The sequence below is a fragment of the Pteropus medius genome, unplaced genomic scaffold, assembly GCF_902729225.1.
Source record: "Pteropus medius unplaced genomic scaffold, Ma_sr-lr_union100, whole genome shotgun sequence".
NCBI lineage: Eukaryota > Metazoa > Chordata > Mammalia > Chiroptera > Pteropodidae > Pteropus > Pteropus medius.
Genome location: NW_024342473.1, coordinates 13,018,313 through 13,029,949, shown reverse-complemented (window position 1 = coordinate 13,029,949; position 11,637 = coordinate 13,018,313). Strand labels below are relative to the sequence as shown.

The 11,637-nt window shown below is 46.5% G+C and overlaps 1 non-coding gene across 1 annotated transcript; it reads right to left on the bottom strand.

The window, feature by feature from the left end:
• Positions 1–930: 930 nt before the first annotated feature.
• On the bottom strand, positions 931–1,049 carry LOC120604661 (5S ribosomal RNA). Its single transcript, XR_005653390.1, has one exon. It is a non-coding gene; the product is annotated as a 5S ribosomal RNA (ribosomal RNA).
• Between the last annotated feature and the right edge of the window lie 10,588 nt (positions 1,050–11,637).

Below are 11,637 nucleotides of genomic sequence, written 5' to 3'. Positions count from 1 at the left end.
GCAAATATTTCCTCCCACTGGTGACTGTCTTTTTATTTTCCTATTAGTATCTTAGAGAGTGAGTTTAAATTTAAAAAGTCTAGTTGTCAACTTTTTATTTTATTATTAGCACTTTCTGTGTCATATCTAAGAACTCTTTGCCCAACCCAAGGTTAAAAGATTTTTTTCTATGTTTTCTTCTAGAAGTTTTGTAGTTTTTGCTCTTACATCTAGGTATGTGATCCATTTTGGATTAATTTTTGTGTATCATGTGAGATAAGGGCAAATGTTTGGGTTTTCCCCCCCACACACAGATATCCAATTGTTCCAGCACCATTTGTTAAAAAGCTTATCTCTTCCCCAAAGATGCCTTGGGACCTTTGTCAAAAATCAATTGGCAATATGTATATACTTCTATTTCTAAAATGTATCCTCTGTTCCATTGATCTATATGTTTATCTTTACATCAATACCACACTGTCTTGATTACAGTAGCTTTATAATAAGTCCTGAAATCAAGTAGGAAAGTCATCCAACTTTATAATTCTTTTAAAAATTCTTTTAGCTATCCAAGGTCCTCTACATTTCTATATACATTTTAGAATCAGCTGACTGATTTCTACACCCCCAAAAAAGCCTGCTGAGATTTTGATTGGAAGTATCTTGAACCTATATATCAATTTGGGGAGAATTGCTATCTTGAAAATATTACGTCTTCTGATCCACGAACATAGTACTCTCTCCATTTATTTAGGTCTTCTTTAATTTCTCTCAGCACTGTTTTGTAGTTTTTAGTGTACAAATCTCACACAGCTTTTGTCAGATCTATCTTTAAGTATTTCATATTATTATTATTATTACTTTTTTTATTTTAGGCAAGGCAACCCTTGGTTGACCTCATAGATTGCAAAGACCTTGTCGACTTACAATCCCTTACCTTTTTATTTTTTACGCCTACAGCACCTAGTATTCCTAGGTGGTCTCCCATCCAAGTACTAACCAGGCCCGACCTTGCTTAGCTTTCGAGATCAGATGGGATCGGGCTTGTTCAGGGTGGTATGGCCGTAGACAGTATTTCATATTATTAACAGTATTGTGAATGGAATTATTTTTATAATGCCAGTTTCCAAGCATTGCTCATATACAATTGATTTTCATATATGGTTGACCCTTGAATAATGGAGGGATTAAGGGTGCCAACCCCTGCCCCAACTGTATAGTTAAAAATCCTCAACTTAAGTCATCCCTCTACATACACGGATTCCCAACTATGGATCAAAAATACGGTCGACCTTGAATAACGTGGGTTTGAACTGTGCAAGTCCACTTAAATGTGGTTAAATCCTTTCTTCCTTAAAGGTTACTTATAATTCACCAGTGAAGGCATCCAGGCATGGGGTTTTCTTTATGGGAAGATTTTAAACTATAAATTCAATTTATTTAGTGGATATAGGGCTTTTCAGGTTATCTATTTCTTCCTACTGTGTGTCACACATTTGCTTAAAGCCCTCAGAGTCTTCCCCTCACGCCTACCTAAACCCTTACTATGGCTTACAAGGCCCTGTCTGGTCTGCTGTTGCCCACCTCTCCAACCTCATCTACATGCCACCTTCTCCTCGCTCACTATATCCCAGTCACATTGGTCTTCTGGTTATTCCAAGATCAGGCCACACTCTTTCTCAGCTTAGGGCCTTGGCATTGCTTTTCCCTCTATCTGGAAAGCTCTTCCACAGGCGTTTGCATGGGTTTTTTGTTTTGTTTTGTTTTTGTTTTCTTTTCTCATTCTCATCCCCCAGGTCTCAGATTATGTGTCAAGGAGGTCTTCCCTGTCCAGTAAATGCAAGGGAGGTCCTGCTGGGTACTCTTTCCCACAGAATCCTGTTTACTTCCTTCATAATATGTAATTATACTTTGTCATTGTTTCGTTTGCTATCGTCAGCTCCCTAAGAGCAGGGATCTTGTCTATCTTGTTCATTGCTTTATCCCCTGCACCCAGCATATGACCTGGCACAAATGAGATGTTCCATTACCATTCTTTTGAATAAGTGACTAAATTAGTGGGTTGGCCTATTGGTCAGTCAGGCTGCACATGAAACAGGCAGTGAGTCTTCTGTGAGCCTGCCCATCAGTCTGAGATTTTCAGTCAGCCTGGAGTAGGTCAGGCAGGAACTGAGTGGTCTGGTCACTCTGTAGTGTGGGTCTGTGTGACTGATGAGTCTATATGAAGTCAGCCCGGGATTCTGGGGGACACAAAGAAGTAAAGGCTGAGGCCACCCTCAAGAAGCTTCTGGCCCACCTGTCTACCTCACTACACCCCACTGCCCAGTCAAGAGGTGAAGTAAGGGTGGTACAGAGTGCGTAGAGGGAGGCTGCAGAGCCTGGCCCAACCTCTGACAGCTGCTCCTCAGTAACTCTGCTGCAGTGCTTTCAAACCCCATAAAAGTCTCACCTGGCGACTTCAGTGCTCAGGAGCCTGTGCAGGAGACAGAGACTGCTTTGTGGCTTCTTCCTCATCCCATCTTCCAATCTCCCCTGAACTGGGTCCTCTGCTCATGGAAACTCCCCCACTGGTCCTGGCTGCCTGGCCCCAGGTTACAGGCTGTGGTGCACGTAGCCACTGCCTGCTCTGCATGGGAGCAGGACATGGGCCTGTACCTTCAGAGGCTACTCCTTTCAATTGCATCTATCCTGGGTTTCTCTCTCCACAGACATGAGGTGGCTTTGCATGAGAGCTGGCAACTTCACAGTTAATCTCAAGCTTCCCCAGGAACACCCTCTGCTATGGGGTCATGGATGTGGCTAGAGTCCCATCACAGATGAGTACGTGTAGGAGGGTGTCAGAGTCGCTTGGGTGGGAAGCAGCTGTTCGCAATAACTAGGCAGCAGCACCAGGCTGCCGGCAATCACTGAGCCTCCGGCAATCACTGAGCCTCCGTCCTGCTCACTGACAAACTCCATGACCAGGAGGCCCTGCTCTGGTGACATCATCTTCCTTGCACGGTGTTGAGGGAAATGAGCTCAGGGAGGCCATCAGAGGCAGTCTGTTTACTTACAGAGACCCTGGCCGTCAGCAGCTCTTTGACCAGACATTCTCTGTTCTAGCCAGCATGAAGCAGAAATTTCCTTAAACACATTATTTTGGCCTCAACCCACCACTTGCGCCTTGCTTTTAATTTTTTTTTCAAGAGGAAAATTCCCAGTTCTGGCCCCAAATAGAGCAGCCTAGAGATGGTGGGGAGAGATCACAACGACCCCCAAAAAGGGCCTTTTGCAGGTTAAGTTGCTTCTACCTCCCAAGTAATCCTTGGAGCTGGGAGATCATCAACCAATTCTCAGTCACCCAGTTGAGGGTTTGGGGGATCAGAGGAATGGCCAGCGTGACCCCAAGGCAGACCCTCTACTGCTTTGCTCAGGGCCTCAGCCACCCTGAGCTCATATGTCCCAACTCAGCAATCCTGGCTAGGCCCTAGACCCCTCCCTTATTCCCTCCGGATCAGGGATATTTCAGGACAGCCCAAGAGCTGCCAGAATTTTTAGGCTCCAGGAGATTCCCAAGATGGTTACCCCCACCAGCACCGCCACCAGCCCCGGCTGAGAGGTGCTATTACTGGCCCTCCTCCATTCTCTTCCTGCTGGAACTCAGCCATTCTACAGGCCTTGAGGGGATAGGTGGCATGGAGCTCTCCTCAGTCTCTTTGGTGCTTCAGGATCCTAAGGCCACCTGTGCCAGGAGCAGAGCAGTGCCTTCTCAGGAAGAGCAATCATGGGAGACATGTGCCCTCTGTCTAGGTGGATCTGCCCACTATTGGGGCTGGTCAGACAGGCCCAGACATGTTGGGGAGCCTCAGGCCTAACATGACCCAGCTCTGTCTGGTGTCCTGATCCTACTCAGCTCAGCACCCTGTGGCGCCAGGGAGGAGCTCAGGGGCAGAACCAGGTCAGAGGAGGGCATTGAACCTGTTTCACAGTCTTTTACATAAGACTGAGAAAATGTCAAGGGTCTGTCAGAGAATGGGGTAGAGAGAGCAGCTCATACACAGATCTGCATTGGCAGCTTCTTAGAAGGCATTGAAGAAACGTCCAGATTTTCTCACCAACTGTCCTAACCCTCCACCCCCATCCAACATAGGGCCAAAACTCTCTAAACATGTGGTTCCAATTATTTCAATTAGTCAACATGTCTACTGAACCCAGAATTTGTAAGGTATAAAAGTTGGAAACATCCTAGATAAGGGCAGAAGCTAATATTTGTTGAATATCTGTGAGTCTGGCATGGTGCTCAACACTTTACACACATTATCTTATTTAATCCTCACAACTCTGAGGGAGACTAAGTAACTCTAAAGGAGACACAGGTCGTCTATGGCAGAGCTTGGATTCAAACCCAGTTCTGTCTGAACCCAGAGCTTCTACAATTAGGCATCCCTCAATTTGACTTCTAGAAAGAAGTCAACTCAGGAACTCAGTCATACTCGTTCTGGAAACCAAGTAAAGCCTATCAATTAAAGACATGGTAATCTAGCCCCTCCATTCTACAAATGAGGAAACTAAGGCCAGATCACAGAGTGAGTCTAAAGTGAGCACAGAACAGTGGCTTAGACTCAGATCAGTACCCCAGCCTGTCTCATAGTCCTAAGTCAACCGAGGTGAAGGAATGGTGAAAGAAAAGCTGTGGGCTCTGCCCTCTAAGAGATCAGACAGACAAAGATGAACAGAGCAAAACACACATAGACACATATAGATACCCGCACACGTGGACATGGAGAAACATGGATACATAAACAAAGATACATACACAGGCACTTATATCCAGGCATTGTATTATTCTCAACTTTTTACTTACTGTGGTTCCTTTCCAGAGTTCAAGTTCCATGAAGAAACAGGCAAGAAGGGCCCTTACCCTGGGCCCACCCTTTAGATGGCCACACTCCATACTACACAGTGAGAAGTCCCTGACACCAATGGAATGGGCCCACCAGGAGCCCACACCCTTCTCTTGGATTACAAATCAGGTACATGGGACCCCATTATTTCCCACTTGGAGCCATTTGGGCAGACTTTGCCAATGGTGTGAGCACCCCTAGGCCCAAAGGTTGGTCAAAGGGAAGCTGTTTGTGTGGTATATGTATGTAGTTTGGACACATGTATGGGTAACACGTGTATGCAAGGCCCTTCAAGATATGCGACAGAGCAAGGATGAAGAAAAAAAGTTTGGGGCCACTTGCTCTGTATTGCTAAGTTTCAGCACAGGACTCAGAGGTGTTGGGAATTCAAAATCAAACCCAGCCCTCTGGGTTATTAGGGATTGGATATTTTCCTTAGCAGTTTGTTGTGTCTGACTTATAATATTTAAATATTTAGACATAAAAATGTAAGCCTTCATTTGTATTTTTGCCCTGGGTCTTGCAAATGTTAGGAGCTGCCCTGGGCACCTCTCTAAATTTCCAGTGTGGGCCCAATGTTACAGAGCGAGCACTTTAAGGATGCTTGTTAGTAAATGGTTTATGAATGAATCGATCAATGAGTGAATGAATGCTTCTGCACAAATGTAAATAGACAGGCATACATGCTTTCAGGGACTCACCAACATATTACTAATAAATATATGTCCATGCTCCCAGAGACACACATGCTTAAACTTACAGCTAGAAAGACAGGTACATGTTTACACCAAAATAACCTAATTGCTCACATGCATACGCCCATGACACACGTAGGCAGATGTAGACCCATTCATCTATATAAAGACACACAGGCCCACACTTCCCTTGAAGATACCCACATACAAGAGTTTGCCCAGATGTGAACATAAACATATGCAGGCAAACACATAATATATACTTTCTTACCAAGGAACGCAGCTCCAACCAGAAATGCAACTGCTTACACATACAAACATGGAATAGTCACATAAATCCACACTGATACATGCAGCTAGACAGAGACAAAGCTAGAGGCCCGAGACAGACTGACAATGAAACACCTGTCCACAGAGACCCCAGGGCCGCCATGGGCTCCTACACTGTCTGCCTCCCTCCCACCCTCAGGCTGTCTCCAGCCAGAGGAGCTCCTAGAGGAATTCCTTTTGCAGACTGGCCGAGAAAGGCTGTTCTCTCCTCCCCCGCAGTCAGCAGACCAGAGTCCTAGGGCAGAGAAGCAGATAGTGTGGGCTGGGGGACTCCCCCTTCCCAAGCACTCTGCCCTCTGTCCCTGACCGCCTCCCATGCCCTGGCCAAGCCCAGACTGGGCACTGGTCTCTGGACAGCGTAATACCCCACTCAGGTTCTGCTGCCCCAGCTCTACTCCTGACAGAGTGATTTAGGAGCTGGTGAACAGCGCTTTTCCAGAACACTTGCTTCCTCAGGAAACTGCTCGGCCTCAAGCCTGATCTCCAAAACAGGCGTAGGATGAAAACACCTCTGCTCTTCTGCAAAAACATGGGCCGCCTCTCTCACTCAGAGCCCCTAACGTCATTCTAGCCACAGTATCCATAGGCTCCCAAGGCAGTGGATAGCAGCGAAAGGCTGGGGTCTAGCCCTGCTTCTAATTGCTGACTCAGGGTGTCCAGCTCTATAAAATAAGCCTTTTGGGTGTGATCACTTCAGATCTAGCTAGAATGATGTAGGAGAGTCTCAAATTCTCCAGGCAGGCCCTGGGTGAAGGGCAAGGGTGAAGGGCTTGACCCCAGGGACAGTGGCATGGTGTGTGCCTCCTCTAAGGTCAAAGAGTCATTATTACAGAGCTTTCATCGGCAATAGCTTGAGGCTGAGATGCCTGGCACTGGGCAAAATGGAGAATCAGGGGAGGGAATGTTCTATTTGATCTGGAGACAGACAGTGACCTCTCCTCTCTCTTCCACCCATTTAACATGTCCCCCTGGCCTCTGCTGGAGGTGGACACAGGGCTGCAGCCCCACCCAGCTGGGCAGAGAGACAGGAATGCTGCTCGGCACAGCTGGCTGGACAGGGGAGACTGTTTATTCTGACGTCGGGAACATCTCAGACAATCAGGGGGATTTGGCTGCTGGCAGCTCCTGGCTGTGAGGTCTTGAAGAAGTCAATTTAATCAGAGCAGGCCGATGGCCCAAGCTCCAAGCAGGCAGCTGGGGTGCCAGTGGGAGACCACCCCTTCCTGCCCTACATTCAGTACCATTTGCACCTCTGAGCTTACCTCCTGGGTCTGCCGGTGATAGGGTTGGAAAGGTGAATAGAGCCGAGACCAGAGCTTTTGTTAATAGTGTGGACATCAAGGGAGACTTCCCACGGTCCCCCTCCCAGCATCCCAGGTGCCCCTTGCTTATGGGACATGGCAGAGCTAACAGCCTTAGCCTGTGAAGGGAGCTTGTTTGCATCCCCTAGGCCTGGTGCTGCCCATTCCAGCCTCCCTACACAACCAGCCCAGATCCTTTCTGCTCAAGCAGCCCCTCTAGTTGTGGCCTTGCACTTGCCTGCCTTTCTTATTATTCCAGCTCTAGATTCAGCATCAGCGCTGTCTCTTACAGGCCTTTTTGCTTTGGGCAAGTCACTTTTTCAAGCCTGTTTCTTCTCTGATAAAATAAAGATTATAGTATCTACCTTACAAGGATATTGTGAGAATTAAATCTCTCAATATGCTCGTTATATAGGAGGCACTTGATAAATGGTAGTGCCTTTCTCCTTCAATCTTTCCATTGGTGCAGACCCAACCTCTGGTCTTCTTGAGAGCCAAGCCCCTCCAATGTAGCTTATAACCCTCACTTTAGTCACATCTACCCATTGCTGCTCGCAGATCTCAGAGTGCCCTGAGGTTCCCTAGTCTGAAAGCCTTTACAGAAGAGTCCAAGTTAACTCAAGGAGGCATCTTGATACTGAGGCCACAGAAGGCCCCAGAACATGGTAGTTCGTATGTATGTTGCCAATTTCTCATTCTGCCCAGGTTTGAGTGCTTTGTGGGGATAGTTGGGGTCAGGACAAACTTCATCCATCTTGATTCACTCATTTGAAATTCATATCTATATTTAATAAAGGGTTTACACCAAAAATAATGAAGTTCCACAGTGGCAAAGGGTATCGGTTAAAGACTCCTCCCCACTTTATTCCCCACAAGATCCAATTGAAACTGTTAAAATTGGTCACGAAAGTGGAGCAGCGGCTCAGGGCCCCCAGCCAATCAGCAAGTTTTACCAAGATCTAATGAGTGGAAAAGAGGTTGGTTCCGCAGAGGGAAGCTGGGATATGTATGCTGCCAGGAGGGTGAATGAACTGTGGGCAACAGGAACAACAGATGTAATCCAAAGGAAATCAATGGTCAAACTAAGAAGACAAATAATTTTCAAGCACTCTCAAATCTAAAAATATAGCTGATGCACTGGTTTTAAATCCCTATAGACTTCTGATAGGCATTGTGTTACAGGCCCATTTGGGATAGCCTGTACTTGCTTAAGGACTGTAAAACTACATCTTTAAACCGGTCTGCAATCTATACTTTCTGGAATTCAGACAAGCTCTGTCTTCTTCCTGCCCCACTGTGGGGCAGTTTGACTGAACTGACCAATGTTGCTAGGGGTAGAAGGCCTGTCAGCACCACGTGTTGTTTTCACTGGGGTCTTTCCTTGGCCAAATAGATATTCAGAGTTTGATTCCAGTGGCCCCAGCCTTCCTTTTCTCCTATCACCCCCTCACATGGTCAACGGTCCTCTCAACCTTGAATCCCCGGTGGTTTCTTTCTCACCGCTCCCCGCAACTCATTACTAACACCTGTTCTTAGGAAAGGCTTTGTCCTCATTCACATGAGTATATTAAAAAGCATCTTATCAATAGTTTAACCTCTTCTAGCACCACGTGCATTTTAAGTCTGAGCCTTTTCAGTGAAACGAAAGGCTCTGTTTGTTCTGCCCATCCGCCATTACTCACAGAGATACTTCTGGTGACAGAAAGCAAATGGGACTCCCTGAAATCAAGCAACAGATGTCTGTAACCTTCTCTGAAACCCTCATCCACACACATAGCCTTGCCAAGGCCTTTTTTCTCAAGTCTAACTTCGATCCCCTTTGCTGATATTCAATCATTACTTTCTATGGCAAGGAAGTCTCTTGCACCATTTCACCCATTTATTCACTCAACAAACTTTTCTTGCAGTTGAATTTTAATGCAGGAAATATCTTCACCACCAGATTTTTAACACCAAGCAAAGCCTAGTCCAATAGCTGGTATACAGTAGGTATTCAATAAATGCTGCTTCCCCTTCTCAGGGCTGCGCTATATGGACCCTGCAGTGGAATACTAAAAATTTTCTAAAAACCCTTTCCAGGTGGACAAGACTGCTAGCAGGAGGAGGTGGAGATGGTGGTTTCTATCTTGCTTCATAATGTCATGACTTGGATGCTCTCAGTGTTAGGTTGGAGATGCATGCAAAGGAGAGGGGCTTATTCTAACCAGATCAGGGCTGGGGGCAGCCCAGGACACTGTCTCCATGGTGCACAGACTCAGACAGTTCCGAAACAAATAGAAACCCATCCAGAGGAAAGAGACTGACAAAAGCAAAAACAAACAAAGGCCAAGAGATGGAAAACTCAGGAGGTGGGGCAGGGTGGAGATGAGGAGAATGGGGAGAGATGGGTGGGGGCTGTGGAGGGGACTTAGGGAGGGTCATGGTTCTGGGTGTGTGTCTGTGAGTCTAACTGAATCCAGTCCCATCCCCCACCCGAGAATCACCCTGGCAACAGGGAGGGTGAGTGCTGCTGATTCCAAGCCAACACAAACCTCCTGGGCTTAGCAAGAATGGGCTCAGATGCATGGAGCCATGTTCTAAAGAAAAATATCTGAATTGGGCACTTTAAATCACAAACACCCCATCCACTCCTCGTTTGGTAGGCAATCAGTGTTTAATGAAATGAATTAATCAGAAACAACCGTGAACCACATCCCTACTCCACATCTCTCTCACATACAGATGTACACTTATCCAAAAGCCCACAGAATAAAACCTTTCTCTCTGTGGTGGAAACTGACAATTCACGGGATTCTTTGCACTTCCCAGGTACCTTACCTGTGGGAGGTCTATTTGCCACCCCTCCCAAAGCTGTCTCCCCTGACGGTGACATTAGTGACAGAGGGCTGATGGTATTGCTTTCACAAGACCAAGGCAGCTGGGGCTCCAGTGTGAGGTGGTTTCCACTGAACCGACTGCTCTCCTCTGCAATCGGCTGTCTGGTGAAGCTCTTGGCTTGGTGGGAGTTTGTTAGCAAGGACACTACTTCCTCCTCTATGAAAAAGTATCTGCAGCATGAGCCTCTGTAACTCCTAAACCCCAAATTTGCCTTTTCCTGGAGCTGGCTGGTCTGAGGGATCTGCCTTAAGTGCAGATGCCTCTCCATTCCCAGGTAGCCAGAGATCTCACACTATCCCCCGTTATCCTAGTCCAGGGCTGATTCATCCATTAGGCATTGTAGGTATGGTGCTAAGACCCATATTATGAAAATGTTTCAATTTCTTTTACATTCAGAAGGGGGGGAAAATGAGCTTTTCAGTGGAAGAAAATGTTTTAGTATATGATAGCAATATATGCATCTTTATATCAACAGTCATATACATATTTTTCTATTGAGGAAGGGGCCCATGAAGGCAAAAGTGCCCAGGGCCCATGCAAGTCATAATGTAGCCCTGCCCTAGTCTTCCATCCTGCTCACTCCAACCCTCTAGACTCCAGGGATTTCCTTCCCCATATCAAAATGCACCTGTCCAATGGCCCCCGCTAGCCTGGGAGCTCCTAGAGAACCGTTCTTCACTCATCCTTATGTCCCCACAAGCTCACTATCTGCTTCAGTCACACCAGGTATCACCTTACCCTCTTTTTAGGGGGCGGCGGGGTGTGGGGCACAAACCTCAGGAACAAAGGGCTAGGTTATAAATAAATGTTGTATGAGAACTCCTGGAAAACAATCACATTTCACATTTGTGCAGTTGGACTTTGTTCATACCCCTAACACTGAACTTCACTGAAAAATGTTCCCACTGAGTTTACCAGTGATCTCCATCTCAGTAAATCCAATAGGTAGCTCTCAGGTATAATCTTGACTGCTCAGCAGCATTTGACACTGCTCGTCAAGCCCTCCTTTTTGGCTTCTGACTCGTTGTTGTTTTGGTTTCCTCCCATTTCCCTGCACATTCCTGCTGTCTCCTTTGCGTGATCATCTCTTCTGCTGAGCCACTAAGAAAATGATGTTGATGATGATGATGATGATAGCAGCTGAAACATATCAGCTATTTGCTCTGTGCTGGACGCTACTGTATCGGTTCTTTTAAACCCCAAAATAATCCTAAATCCATTCTCCAACCACCAGCCAGAGTGACTTTTCTGAACACCAAATCTGATATCATTTCCCCAGCCCACAGCTTGTAAGGTCTTTAATAATCTGGCCCCTGCTACCACTCCTGCCCCATTTCTCACCACAGCCTCTTCCTATGACCCTCCTGTTTTAGCTTCTCCATTAAGAATTCTAGGTCTTTGCATGTGCTGTTTCCACAGCCTGAAACACTCTTCCACCACCTCTTAGCCTAATACTGATGGCTCTTTCAGGTTTCAGGTGAATATTACCTTTTCTGGGAGCCTGGGAGGCTGTATAGCATAGTGATATAAGACCAACACTGAAACCAATCCGCCAGGTTCAACTTCCGGCTC